A 12,419-nucleotide genomic window follows, 5' to 3' on the forward strand; every position below is an offset into this window, starting at 1 on the left:
ACAGACCTAAATATAAAGTGAAAAACTATAAAACTTCTAGAAGATAACATAGAAGAAAATCTAGGAGACCTTGGGTTTGACAATGACTTGTTAGATATAACACCAAAAACATGACCCAACAAAGAAAAAAAATTTACAAGTTGAACTTCATTTAAAACAAAACAAAACAAAACAAAAAAAAAACCAAAAAACCAAAAGCTTCTGCTCTGCAAAAGACATTGTTAAGAGAAGGAAAAGATTATCCACACATTAGGAGAAAATCTGTGCAAAAGAGATAAACATCAATAAAGCACTAGTATCCAAAATGTACAAAGAACTCTAAAATTCAACAAAAACAATAATAAAAAATCCAATTAAAAGGATGCAAAAAATCTGAACAAACATCTCAGCAAAGAAAATATACAGATGGCAAATAAGTATATGAAAAGATACTCCGCATTATATGTCATTAGGGAATTGCAAATTAAAACAATGAGATACTGGTACATACCTATTAGAATGGTCAAAATCCAAAACACTGACAACACCAAATGCCGACAAGGTTGTGGAACAACAGAAACTCTTATTTATTGTTGGTGAGAATGCAAAAACTTATGGACGATTTGGAAGGCGGCTTGGAAATTTCTTACAAAACTACTTATAAGTTTCTTACAAAACATACTCTTACCACACTATCCAGCAATCATACTCCTTGGCATTTCCCCAATGAATTGAAAATTTATGTCCACACAAAAACCTGCACATGAATGTTTGTAGAAGCTTTATTCATAATTGCCAAAACTTGGAAGCAACCAACATGTCATTTAATAGGTGAGTGGATAAACAAAGCTGTGTGATATCCATACAATGGAATATTATTCAGTGATAAGAAGAAATGAGGTATTAAGCCAGGAAAAGACATGGAGGAGCCTTAAATGTACATTACTAAGTGAAAGAAACCAATCTGAAAAGGCTACATACTGTATGATTCAAACTATAATATATGTTAAGCTGTAAAAAGATCAGTGGTCCCCAAGTACTGGGAGAGGAAGGGATGAATAGATGGATCACAGGGGATTTTTGGGGCAGCGAAAGGAATATTTTGTAGGATAGTGTAATGTTGGACCCATTAATCAAAATCCTTAGAATGTACAACACAAAGAGTGAACCCTGGGACTTCTCTGGTGGCGCAGTGGTTAAGAATCCACCTGCCAATGCAGGGGACATGGGTTCGAGCCCTGGTTCAGGAAGATCCCACATGACACGGAGCAACTAAGCCCGTGCACCACAACTACTGAGCCTGCGCTCTAGAGTCCATGAGCCACAACTACTGAGCCTGCGTGCCACAACTAAGCCCATGTGCCTAGAGCCCGTGCTCCACAACAAGAGAAGCCACCACAATGAGAAGACCGTGCACCACAAGGAAGACTAACCCCTGCTCAACACAACTAGAGGTAGCCTGCGTACAGCAACGAAGACCCAACACAGCCAAAATAAATAAATAAATAAATTAATTAAAAAAAAGAGTGAACCCTAATGTAAACTATGAACTTTAGTTAGTAATACATCAATATTGGCCTACCAATTGTAACAAATATACCACACTAATGCAAGATGTTAAAAATAGGGGAAATGTGGGGGGAGGGAGTGAAGGAGTGTATGGAAACTATAATTGCTCAATAAAAGTCTTTTAATTAAAAAAAGTTAATTGACAAAGGCTAAGTTTTGAAATGTGTACTGAGTATTTTTTAAAATTTATTTTTATTTAACTATAGTTGATTTACAATATTGTGTTAGTTTCAGGTGTACAGCTTCAAATTCTTTTCCATTATAGATTATTACAAGATATTGAATATAGTTCCTGTGCTAAAAAGTAAATCTTTGTTGTTTATCTATTTTATAGATAGTGGTATGTATCTGTTAATCCCTTACTCCTAATTTATCCCACCCCTTCTCCTTTCCCTTTGGTAACCATAGGTTTGTTTTCTATGTCTGTGAGTCTGTTTCTGTTTTGTAAATAAGTTCATTTGTGTCATATTGTAGACTCCACAAATAAGTGATATCATATGGTATTTGTCTTTCTCTTTCTGACTTACTTTACTTAGCATGATAATCTCTAGATCTGTCTGTTTCTGCAAATGGTAGTGTTTCATTCTTTTTTTTTATGGCTGAGTAATATTCTATTATATATATACTATAGTATATATTACTATATATATTATACATACTATTACATAGTACATAATATATACATTATATATATAATGGAATATATATATATCACATCTTCTTTATCCATTCATCTGTTGATGGGGCACTTAGGTTGCTTCAATGTCTTGGCTTTTTTTTTTTTTTTTTTTAAAGAATGAAAGAGAGGGCGCTGGCCATGGCTGCAGCGTCCCTCGTATCCACTTTGGCCACCCTGCTGCTCCGGCCCGCTGCAGAGCTGTTGCCTCCACCATCGCCCCTTCCACCTCTCGGCAGTTCGAAATGAAGCTGTTGTCATTTCTGGAAGGAAACTTGCCAAGCAGATCAAGCAGGAAGTGCAGCAGGAGGTGGAAGAGTGGGTGGCGTCAGGCAACAAACGGCCGCACCTGAGCGTGGTTCTGGTTGGCGAGAATTCCGCAAGTCACTCCTCTGTCCTCCACAAAACCAGAGCAGCTGCTGATGTGGGAATCAACCGTGAGACAATTGTGAAACCAGCTTCAATTTCAGAGGAAGAACTGTTGAATTTAATCAATAAACTAAATAATGATGATAATGTAGATGGCCTCCTCGTTCAGCTGCCTCTTCCAGAGCACGTTGATGAGAGAAAGATCTGCAGTGCTGTTTCTCCAGACAAAGATGGTGATGGCTTTCATGTAATTAACGTAGGGCGAATGTGTTTGGACCAGAATTCCATGTTACCAGCTACTCCATGGGGTGTGTAGGAAATAATTAAGCAAACTGGCATTCCAACCCTAGGGAAGAATGTGGGTGTGGGTGGAAGGTTAAAAAATGTTGGAATGCCCATTGTAGTGTTACTACACACCGAAGGGGTGCACAAACATCCTGGAGGTGACGCTGCTGTCACAATTTCTCATCCATACACTCCCAAGGAGCAGCTGAAGAAACATACAGCTCTTGCAGATATTGTGGTCTCTGCTGCAGGCATTCCAAATCTGATCACAGCCAATATGATTAAGGAAGGAGCAGCTGTCATTGATGTGGGAATAAATAGAATTCAAGATCCCATAACTGCTAAACCCAAGTTGGTTGGAGATGTGGATTTTGAAGGAGTCAGGAAGAAAGCCGGTTACATCAGTCCAGTCCCTGGGGGGTGTTGGTCCCATGACAGTGGCAATGCTAATGAAGAATACCATTACTGCTGCAAAAAAAGTGCTGAGGCTTGAAGAGTGGGAAGTACTGAAGTCTAAGGAGCTTGGAGTAGCAAGTAATTAACTATTGTGTCTTCTGTGTCATGCACAGCACTCCAAGCTAGTTCACGAGGAAAACCAGGCCGATAGAAATGCAATATTTATTCTACTTAAATGGTTTAAAACAATGCTTTGCATTTATTTGTAAGCTTAAATGGGCGGGTGTTTGCACACATAGCTCTGCAGTTACCCACCAGGGAGCACGACACTATCGTGCGGGGTCATGCGATCCAGCTGAGAGAAGCCATTAACCTACTGATTAACAGGCGGACACTGTCACATTGAGAATGGCTGCCTAACTTTGTCAAGCCACTTCAGTTAAAATTTGTCTTTTTTAGGAGGGCAGCTATGCTCACCACTATACCACCAACGCTGCACAAATTTGTCTTTTCTACGATTGCATTTCCCAAGTGCTATTCCAATAATGAGTTGATGCTCACTTTAGGTTCCAAACCTTTTGAGTTCCACTGGTCAAGCCAAAGGAAAAATGTTGCAAGAGAAAACTAGGGAAAAGGTAAGAAGAAAGAAATGATGGTAACTGAGTAGAAAAAAATTACCCTAATTTAATATATGTATTGATTGATAGCCAGAAGAAAAACTACATGTTAATAGTCTCTTAAGCTGTCATTTTGTAGCTTAGTCATTGGGAAAATGTTTGGGGTTGTTTCATTTGCCACTAGCCCTCGTTTTATGTTTGTTACCATTCCTGAGGTCTCCCCATTTTAGTTTTCTAGGATTGACAGTCTTATTTTATAAATTATTCTTGTATGTTGTCATACTTGACTTTCCTACATACTTCAACTTCATTGTCAAATTTTTATACTGTTGGGGGTGTCTGTATGGTTTCTTTAGTGTATCTTGAAACCTGTATTTGGACAACATAACTTGGGCTTGATGATCATTAGGGCAGCTTGTATAAGTATGCAACTTACTTTTCCACCAAAGAACTGTCAACAGCTGCCAGCTTTTCTCTGATGCACCTGCTGGCTTTCCTCGATTGATTTTTGAGAACTTGAGTTAATACTGAATTTAATCAGACTTTCTGATTAAAGGACTTTTTTGCTTCATTTTGTTTTTTAAATAAAACACTCTGACTGGTATAGAATGAAAAAAAAAAGAATGAAAGAAAAAAACACATATGAAGAAATTTTATGATGACAATGACTTAATACTGAGATTAAAAATTTCTAAATATTTATGAAAACAGACTATGAATTCATGAAGTATTCATCATGACTTAGTGAATCAGGATAGGGCATCATCTTTCCTAAACAATTATCAAATATTTATTCAATATTTTACTCATAAAATGACCCATCTTAGGTCCTAGGAGAGAACTATATATATGTCCCTGCCCTCAAAGAGTATACAGTTTAGTCAAGGAAAAAACATAATAAAAACCATAAAATGTCTAAGAATATAAATAGCGTCTGCCAAGTACCAGGTAAGTGGGACACATATACACACTCTAGGAATTCTACATTCAAAACATCACTTCATAATGCTTTGTACAAATGACAGAATTTTACATCTGGAAGGGTCTTTAGAGATCATCTAGGTAAGCCCTTTATTTTATAGATGAGCGTTTTGGGACCAAGATATTAGAGGCCAGAATTCATCACTTAATCATTCATCTATTCATTCAACAAATCTTTGTTGACTATCTCCTATGGATCAAGCACTTTGCTGGAGGCTGGAATTTAAAACTGAAGATGTCACAGTATTCATAAATCTTATAGATTTGTGGCCACCTGTAGAGGAAAGGCTGGCTGGACACTCTATTCTCTATATTCAATGCTGTGGAAGGGAGAGCATACATTTTGGTGTTTAGCTAGCATCCTCTGCCACAGGAGAGTGCCCTGATCAGATCTGCACTCTAGGAGAATCACTCTGGCAGGGAGTGGGTAATCCTGGGGGCAGGGAGATTGGTTAAGAGGCTTTTCCGTTAATCTGAGTGAAAAATGATTTGGCTTGAACAAAGGTAGTAGTAGTGTAGGTGGCGAGAAAGAGACAAGTTCAAGAACTAGTTAGAAGGGCTTCCCTGGTGGCGCAGTGGTTAAGAATCCGCCTGCCAATGCAGGGGACACGGGTTCGAGCACTGGTCCGGGAAGATCCCACATGACGCGGAGCGGCTGGGCCCGTGTGTCACAACTACTGAGCCTGCACTCTAGAGCCCACGAACCACAACTAATGAGCCCGTTGTGCCACAACTACTGAAGCCCACGCGCCTAGAGCCGGTGCTTCACAACAGGAGAGGCCACCGCAATGAGAAGCCCGAGCACCAAAACGAAGAGTAGCCCCCGCCCGCAACTAGAGAAAGCCCGTGCGCAGCCGCGAAGACCCAACGCAACCAAAAAAAAAAACAAAAAACAAAAACTAGTTAGAAGATAATATCGACAGGCCTCAATAATCAATTGGATGTTGAGACTGAGTTTAGGAGAAGGAGCCAATGGTGACCCAGAGTTCTGATTTGGGCAACTGGGTGAAACAGAATACAGAAGACTTTGGAAAGAAGATGGTGTTTTAAACATTTTGAGTTTGAGGTATGAGATATCTGATGACCAGGTAGTAGTATTTGAGACTAAAGTTTGAGGAAAGATTTTTTCTGAAGGTATAGATGTGGGCATTATCAGTATATAGACAATAGGTGAAGTTTTAGAAATGAATGGAGATGCATCACACAAGAAGAAGTGAAAAAGTAGTTTTTCTCAAGCCTTTAAAAACACTTTTATTGTGGTAAAATATATGTAACATGAAATTTACCATTTTAACCATTTTTAGATGTACAGTTCAGTGGCATTAAGTGCATTCACATTGTTGCGCCACCATCATCATCACCCATCTCCAGAATTCGGTCATCTTCCCAAACTGAAACTCTGTACCCATTCAACAATAACCCCCCGTTTTCCCCTCCCCTGAGCCTCCAGTAATCAACAATTTACTTTCTGCAACTCTATGAATTTGACTTCTCCAGGTATCTCACATAAATAGAATCACACTATACCTGTCCTTTAGTGTTTGTCTTGTTTCACTTAGCATTACGTTTTCATAACGGTTCATCCATTTGTAACATGTGTCAGAATTTAATTCCCTTCTAAGGCTGAATAATATTCCATTGTGTGGCTATACCACATTTTGTTTATCCATTCATCCATTGATGAACCTTTGGGTTGTTTCTAGCTTTTGCTTATTGTGAATAACACTGCTATGAAATGAGTATATAAATACCTGTTAGAGTCCGTGCTTTCAATTCTTTGGACTGTATACCCAGAAGTGGAACTGCTGGATCATATGGAAATTCTATGTTTAATTTTTTGAGGAATTTCTGTACTGTTTTCCACATTCTCAATTTTTGCTATGCATCAGAATCACCTCTTTTTTTTAAAAAAAATATTTTATTTATTTATTTATTTATGGCTGTGTTGGGTCTTCGTTTCCATGCGAGGGCTTTCTCTAGTTGCGGCGAGCGGGGGCCACTCTTCATCGCGGTGCACGGGCCTCTCACTATCGCGGCCTCTCTTGTTGCGGAGCACAGGCTCCAGATGCGCAGGCTCAGTAGTTGTGGTGCACGGGCTTAGTTGCTCCGCGGCATGTGGGATCTTCCCAGACCAGGGCTCGAACCCGTGTCCCCTGCATTGGCAGGCAGATTCTCAACCACTGCACCACCAGGGAAGCCCCAGAATCATCTCTTGAGTTTTAAAAAATACATATGCTCAATCTCCACCCCTGGAGACTGATTCAGAAGATCTGAATAGATACCTGACTTCCGTTTCTTTTTAGAATTCAAATTCTTTAAAATACTAGAAACAAATTATTAAGAGGTGATTTTAAAAGAGTAAAAATAAAAGAATATGGAGCAAAAAGCTGAAGTCTCCCCTGTTAACATTTGGAGTCTATCTTTACACACACATACACACACACACACTTTTTGTACTTTTTTTTTTTTTTTTTTTTTTTTTTTTAAATTTTATTTATTGATTTATTTATTTTTGGCTGTGTTGGGTCTTTGTTTCTGTGCGAGGGCTTTCTCTAGTTGCGGCAAGCGGGGGCCACTCTTCATCGCGGTGCGCGGGCCTCTCACTATCGCGGCCTCTCTTGTTGCAGAGCAGAGGCCCCAGACGCGCAGGCTCAGTAATTGTGGCGCACGGGCTTAGTTGCTCCGCGGCATGTGGGATCTTCCCGGACCAGGGCTCGAACCCGTGTCCCCTGCATTGGCAGGCAGATTCTCAACCACTGCGCCACCAGGGAAGCCCTGTACTTTTAAAAACCATAAATATGATCACACACCATACACAGTATACTACAACATGCTCTATTTTCTTTTAAATAAATTTATTTTCTTTTATTTATTTTTGGCTGAGTTGTGTCTTCGTTACTGTGTGCGTACTTTCTCTAGTTGCAGCGAGCGGGGGCTACCCCTTGCTGTGGTGCGCGGGCTTCTCACTGCGGTGGCCTCTCCCGCTGCGGAGCGCGGGCTCAAAGCGTGCAGGCTTCAACAGTTGTGGCTGCAGGCTCTAGAGCGCAGGCTCAGTAGTTGTGGCGCACGGGCTTAGTTGCTCCGCGGCATGTGGGATCTGCCCCGACCAGGGCTCGAACCCAGTCCCCTGCACTGGCAGGTGGATTCTCAACCACTGCGCCACCAGGGAAGCCCTCTATTTTCTTAATAATTTATTCTGAAGCTCTTCCTATGTCAGTACACATGAATCTAGCTCAGTGGTTTTCAATAGATGCATAATATTCCATGGCATATATGCACCTATATATTTTATTTATTTAACTATTTATGAACTGGTAAACATTTAAGTTTTTCCATTTTTTCTATTACAAACAATTCTGCAATTAATAACCTTGAATCCATAACTTTGCATATGTGGGAGATACAAAAGATTGCTAAAACTGGAATTGTTGGGTTAAAGAGTATGTACATTTTCTATGTTCAGGGATATTTTCCAGCTGCCTTCAGAAAGGCAGTAGATACTTTCAAGCTCCTACCATTAGTGCATGAGGGCCATTTTTCCCTATTTTTCTCAGTATTGGATATTATCTATCAATAGTTCTCTTTTTTGTCAATATGGTAAAAAATGTCATTTCATTTTTGTATTCATTTGGGTTTCATATTTTTATTGGTCCTTTGAATTTCTTCTTCTGTGAGTTACCTTTTCATCTCCTTTGTTTACTTTCTCATTTTTTCTTTTTCTAAAGAATTAGAGGAGGAAGCTCATTATATATAAAGTATTAAATCCCTTGTCTGATGTATATGTTGCAAATATTTTCTCCCAACGATCTAAGTCTTTTTAAAAACAGCTTTATTGGGCTTCCCTGGTGGCGCAGTGGTTGAGAATCTGCCTGCTAATGCAGGGGACACGGGTTCGAGCCCTGGTCTGGGAAGATCCCACATGCCACGGAGCAGCTGGGCCCGTGAGCCACAACTACTGAGCCTGCGCGTCTGGAGCCTGTGCCCCGCAACGGGAGGGGCCGCGATAGTGAGAGGCCCGCGCACCGCGATGAAGAGCGGTCCCTGCACCGCGATGAAGAGTGGCCCCCACTTGCCGTAACTAGAGAAAGCCCTCGCACGAACTGAAGACCCAACACAGCCAAAAATAAAGAAATAAATAAATAAAGTAGCTATAAAATTAAAAAAAAACAAAAAAACAGCTTTATTGAGATATAATCCCCATACCATACAATTCATCCACTAAAAATATACAATTCAACAGTTTTTAGTGTATTCAGAGTTGTGCAACCATTACCACAATCGATTTCAGAATATTACTGAACTTTGCTTTAAAATATTTACGTGTGCAAAAGGCTTTCACTTTGTACAATCAAATTATTCATTATCTTTTGGGTTTCTGGGCCAGGAAAGCAGTCCCCACTCCAAAATTGTAAAGATATTCTCCTATATATTGTTTTTAGTCCTTTTATAGTTTTGTTTTTCATGTGTGATCTTCTTAAAATTTATTTTTATTAAGGTATTTACTCCCCCATCCCCTCCCCCACTTTCAACTCTGTAGCTGTTCGTCTAGAATTTGTATATCACCACATTTGTATTTTGCATAATACTCAGGTACTGCTATCTTTCAATTCATTAATTTTAGACTATCTATTGATGTCCTTTCATGGTAGATAAAGATTTAGGTTTCTGGTATCACCATTTTCTGTTGGTTAAAAAAATTACCTTTTTGTTAAATTGATATCTAGAGTTTACATTATTTTTTACATAAATATTATTCATTGCTGAGTACTGTAGTATACTATAATTATGTTCTCTCCCTTTCTTTTTGTTTTTCTTATCGGTTAATAATTGCCTTGTTTTTCATTTGCTTAGTTGTCTGTACCTATTGCCAAGTTCCCACACCTGCCAATAGCTCTTAGTACAAGGTCAATCTCTTCTATTATTAGTTTCAATCTTTTTTCTTGGAGTTACTCCTCCTGCAGACCTTTGTTCCCCTCTATCTACTGATGCTCTGGGCCTGCTCCATTCTGCCTATTTGTCATTTTGGGACTTCCCTTTGCTGACAACTTAGGAATTCCTTTACCTTTTCCTAGTTTGGATTCCATTACATGAATCTCATTCTTTCATTTTTCCTGGTTTATTCCCTCCTTGTCATGGAGTAAATGTCCCAGTAGCTTTGTCCAGAGGGCACAGTGATGACAGCCCTTGCTACGCCTGTCTCCTAAGTGACACTGCTGCAGTCTGGACAGCTTGCCCTCTCTCTACACCTGGGGCACACCTGGGGATTCCCCTCCCTTTTCTTTTTCTGTGCTGGATTGCCTTTTTCTTTACCTGATATCTTCCTATATCTTCCTTTTTGTTTGCCCCCTCACTTTGATGAAGCACATTTTCTAGTAGTTTCCTGAAAGAAGATACAGAGGGAATACATTTTGGAGGACGGGAGGGGGGATTACATGTCTTTTCCCACAAACATTTGTTTGGTTGTTTGGCTGGTTTTAGACTTCTAGGTTGGGGATCATTTTCATATAAACTTTCAAAAGGAGACAGAGGTGATGCTTCCTGTGGTGGTAGAAGCTGATGGGCCACTTCTAGTACCACTAGTAGTTGAAGCAGCCAGCTCCATGTTCCCCGAACTGACTCCAAATTCCTAAGTGTGGGAGGCCTTGGCAGTGGCAGTGGTCGTGAAAGCAGCAACAGTAGTTGCAGTTTCCAAGTGTGACCTTAAAGCCAAAAGTCTAGTGGTGGTGTCTGGCTTCATTTCTTAAACCCCTGCCCCTCCAACAGATTAAGTACTAAATTCCTGTAAAAAACCAAAACAATACTCTTTTCTGAATGAAATATCCAGAGTGATTTCTGCTTCCTATACTGTTGGTCAATAGATGAAATGTTCCTCTCTGTGATTATGTCTGTAAATACTCCATACATAGCTGTGTTGTATTCTGAATCGCTAGTTATTGGGAACCTAAATCTGTTTTTTGTTGCTTTTTGCTGACTCTCACTCATGGTGCTGGTGTTTGGTCATCTTTGATTGTGAGTAGAGGCTTTGCCGTGGTGAGGGGGTGAACTGTACAGATAGTTGAGGGAAGAGCACTCGGCAGAGAGTGAGTAGAGAGTGAAACGTCCTTGAAGCAGAAGCATGTCTGGCACCTTCAAGAAATAATGAAGAGGTCAGTGTGGCTGAGGTGGAATGACTGAGAGTAGTAGGCAGTAAGTATAGAGAGGTAATAGGGCCAGATGGCGCAGGGGAACAGGGAGGAATTTGTCTTATACCCTTAATGAGAAGAGGAGCACTAGAGAGTTTTCAGCAGAGAGTGACACGATCTAACTCACATTTGAAAAGAATCAGTCTGGATGCTGGGTTCAGAGTGTACTGTGAGGGGAACAAAAGCTGAATCAGGGCAATCAGTCAAGAGATGATAACCAGGTGAGAGCTGATGGTGGCTTGGACCTGCATGGTACTGGTAGACGTAGTGAGATTTGTTAGGTTCTGGTTATGTTGTGAAGGTAGTACCAACAGAATTTGCTGATGGCTTGGATATGAGTGTCTGTGTGTCTGTGTGTGTGTGTGTGTGTGTGTGTGAGAGAGAGAGAGAGAGAGAGAGACAGAGAGACAGAGAGACAGAGAGAGACAAAGGAGGATTGCTTCAAAAATTTTTGGCCTGAGCAAATGGTAGGATGCTATCAGTTGAGATGCAGGTTTGTGAGGGAAGACTAGGAGTTTAGTTTTGGACAGAGTAACTTTGATATGTCTATTAGACAGCCAAGTGGAGATGTGAAGTTGGAAAATGGATACATAAATCTGAAGTTTACAGGAAAAATCAGCAGTTGATAGAAATTTGGAAGGGTCAGTATTTATATAGTATGTAAGTCTATGAGATTGGATGAAATCACCAGGCAGTGAGTATAGAAACAAGCCCTAGGGTAATCAAATATTAAAAGGACAGAAAATTAGGAGCAATGAACATAAGAGTCTGAGGACTGACTATTGAAGAAAGAAGAAAACTAGGAGACTACATATGTCCTTGAAACAAAGTGAAGAAAGTATTTCATCAAGAAATACTTCTCATGGGGCTTCCCTGGTGGCACAGTGGTTGAGAATCAGCCTGCTAATGCAGGGGACACGGGTTCGAGCCCTGGTCTGGGAAGATCCCACATGCCACGGAGCAGCTGGGCCCGTGAGCCACAACTACTGAGCCTGCGCGTCTGGAGCCTGTGCCCCGCAACGGGAGGGGCCGTGATAGTGAGAGTCCCGCGCACCGCGATGAAGAGCGGTCCCTGCACCGCGATGAAGAGTGGCCCCCACTTGCCGTAACTAGAGAAAGCCCTTGCACGAACCGAAGACCCAACACAGCCAAAAAAAAATAAAGAAATAAATAAATAAAGTAGCTATAAAAAAAAAAAATTAAAAAAAAAAAAAGAAATACTTCTCATGAAGAAATGTTTTGTTGAAATCATAAATATTTAAGTTCCAGGTTGTTAATAATTTATTAATTATACCTTCAAGTTTTTTTTAAACAAATGATCTTCTTAAAAATTTCATTAAGCTTCATAGCCATGTTATACATTAC

At 40.1% G+C, this 12,419-nt stretch overlaps 1 pseudogene; it reads left to right on the forward strand.

The window, feature by feature from the left end:
• The first annotated feature begins 2,365 nt into the window (after nucleotides 1-2,365).
• LOC103018935 (bifunctional methylenetetrahydrofolate dehydrogenase/cyclohydrolase, mitochondrial-like) lies at nucleotides 2,366-3,420 on the forward strand (annotated as a pseudogene).
• Nucleotides 3,421-12,419: the final 8,999 nt, after the last annotated feature.

This window comes from Balaenoptera acutorostrata, chromosome 5, assembly GCF_949987535.1.
Source record: "Balaenoptera acutorostrata chromosome 5, mBalAcu1.1, whole genome shotgun sequence".
In the NCBI taxonomy this organism is placed as follows: domain Eukaryota; kingdom Metazoa; phylum Chordata; class Mammalia; order Artiodactyla; family Balaenopteridae; genus Balaenoptera; species Balaenoptera acutorostrata.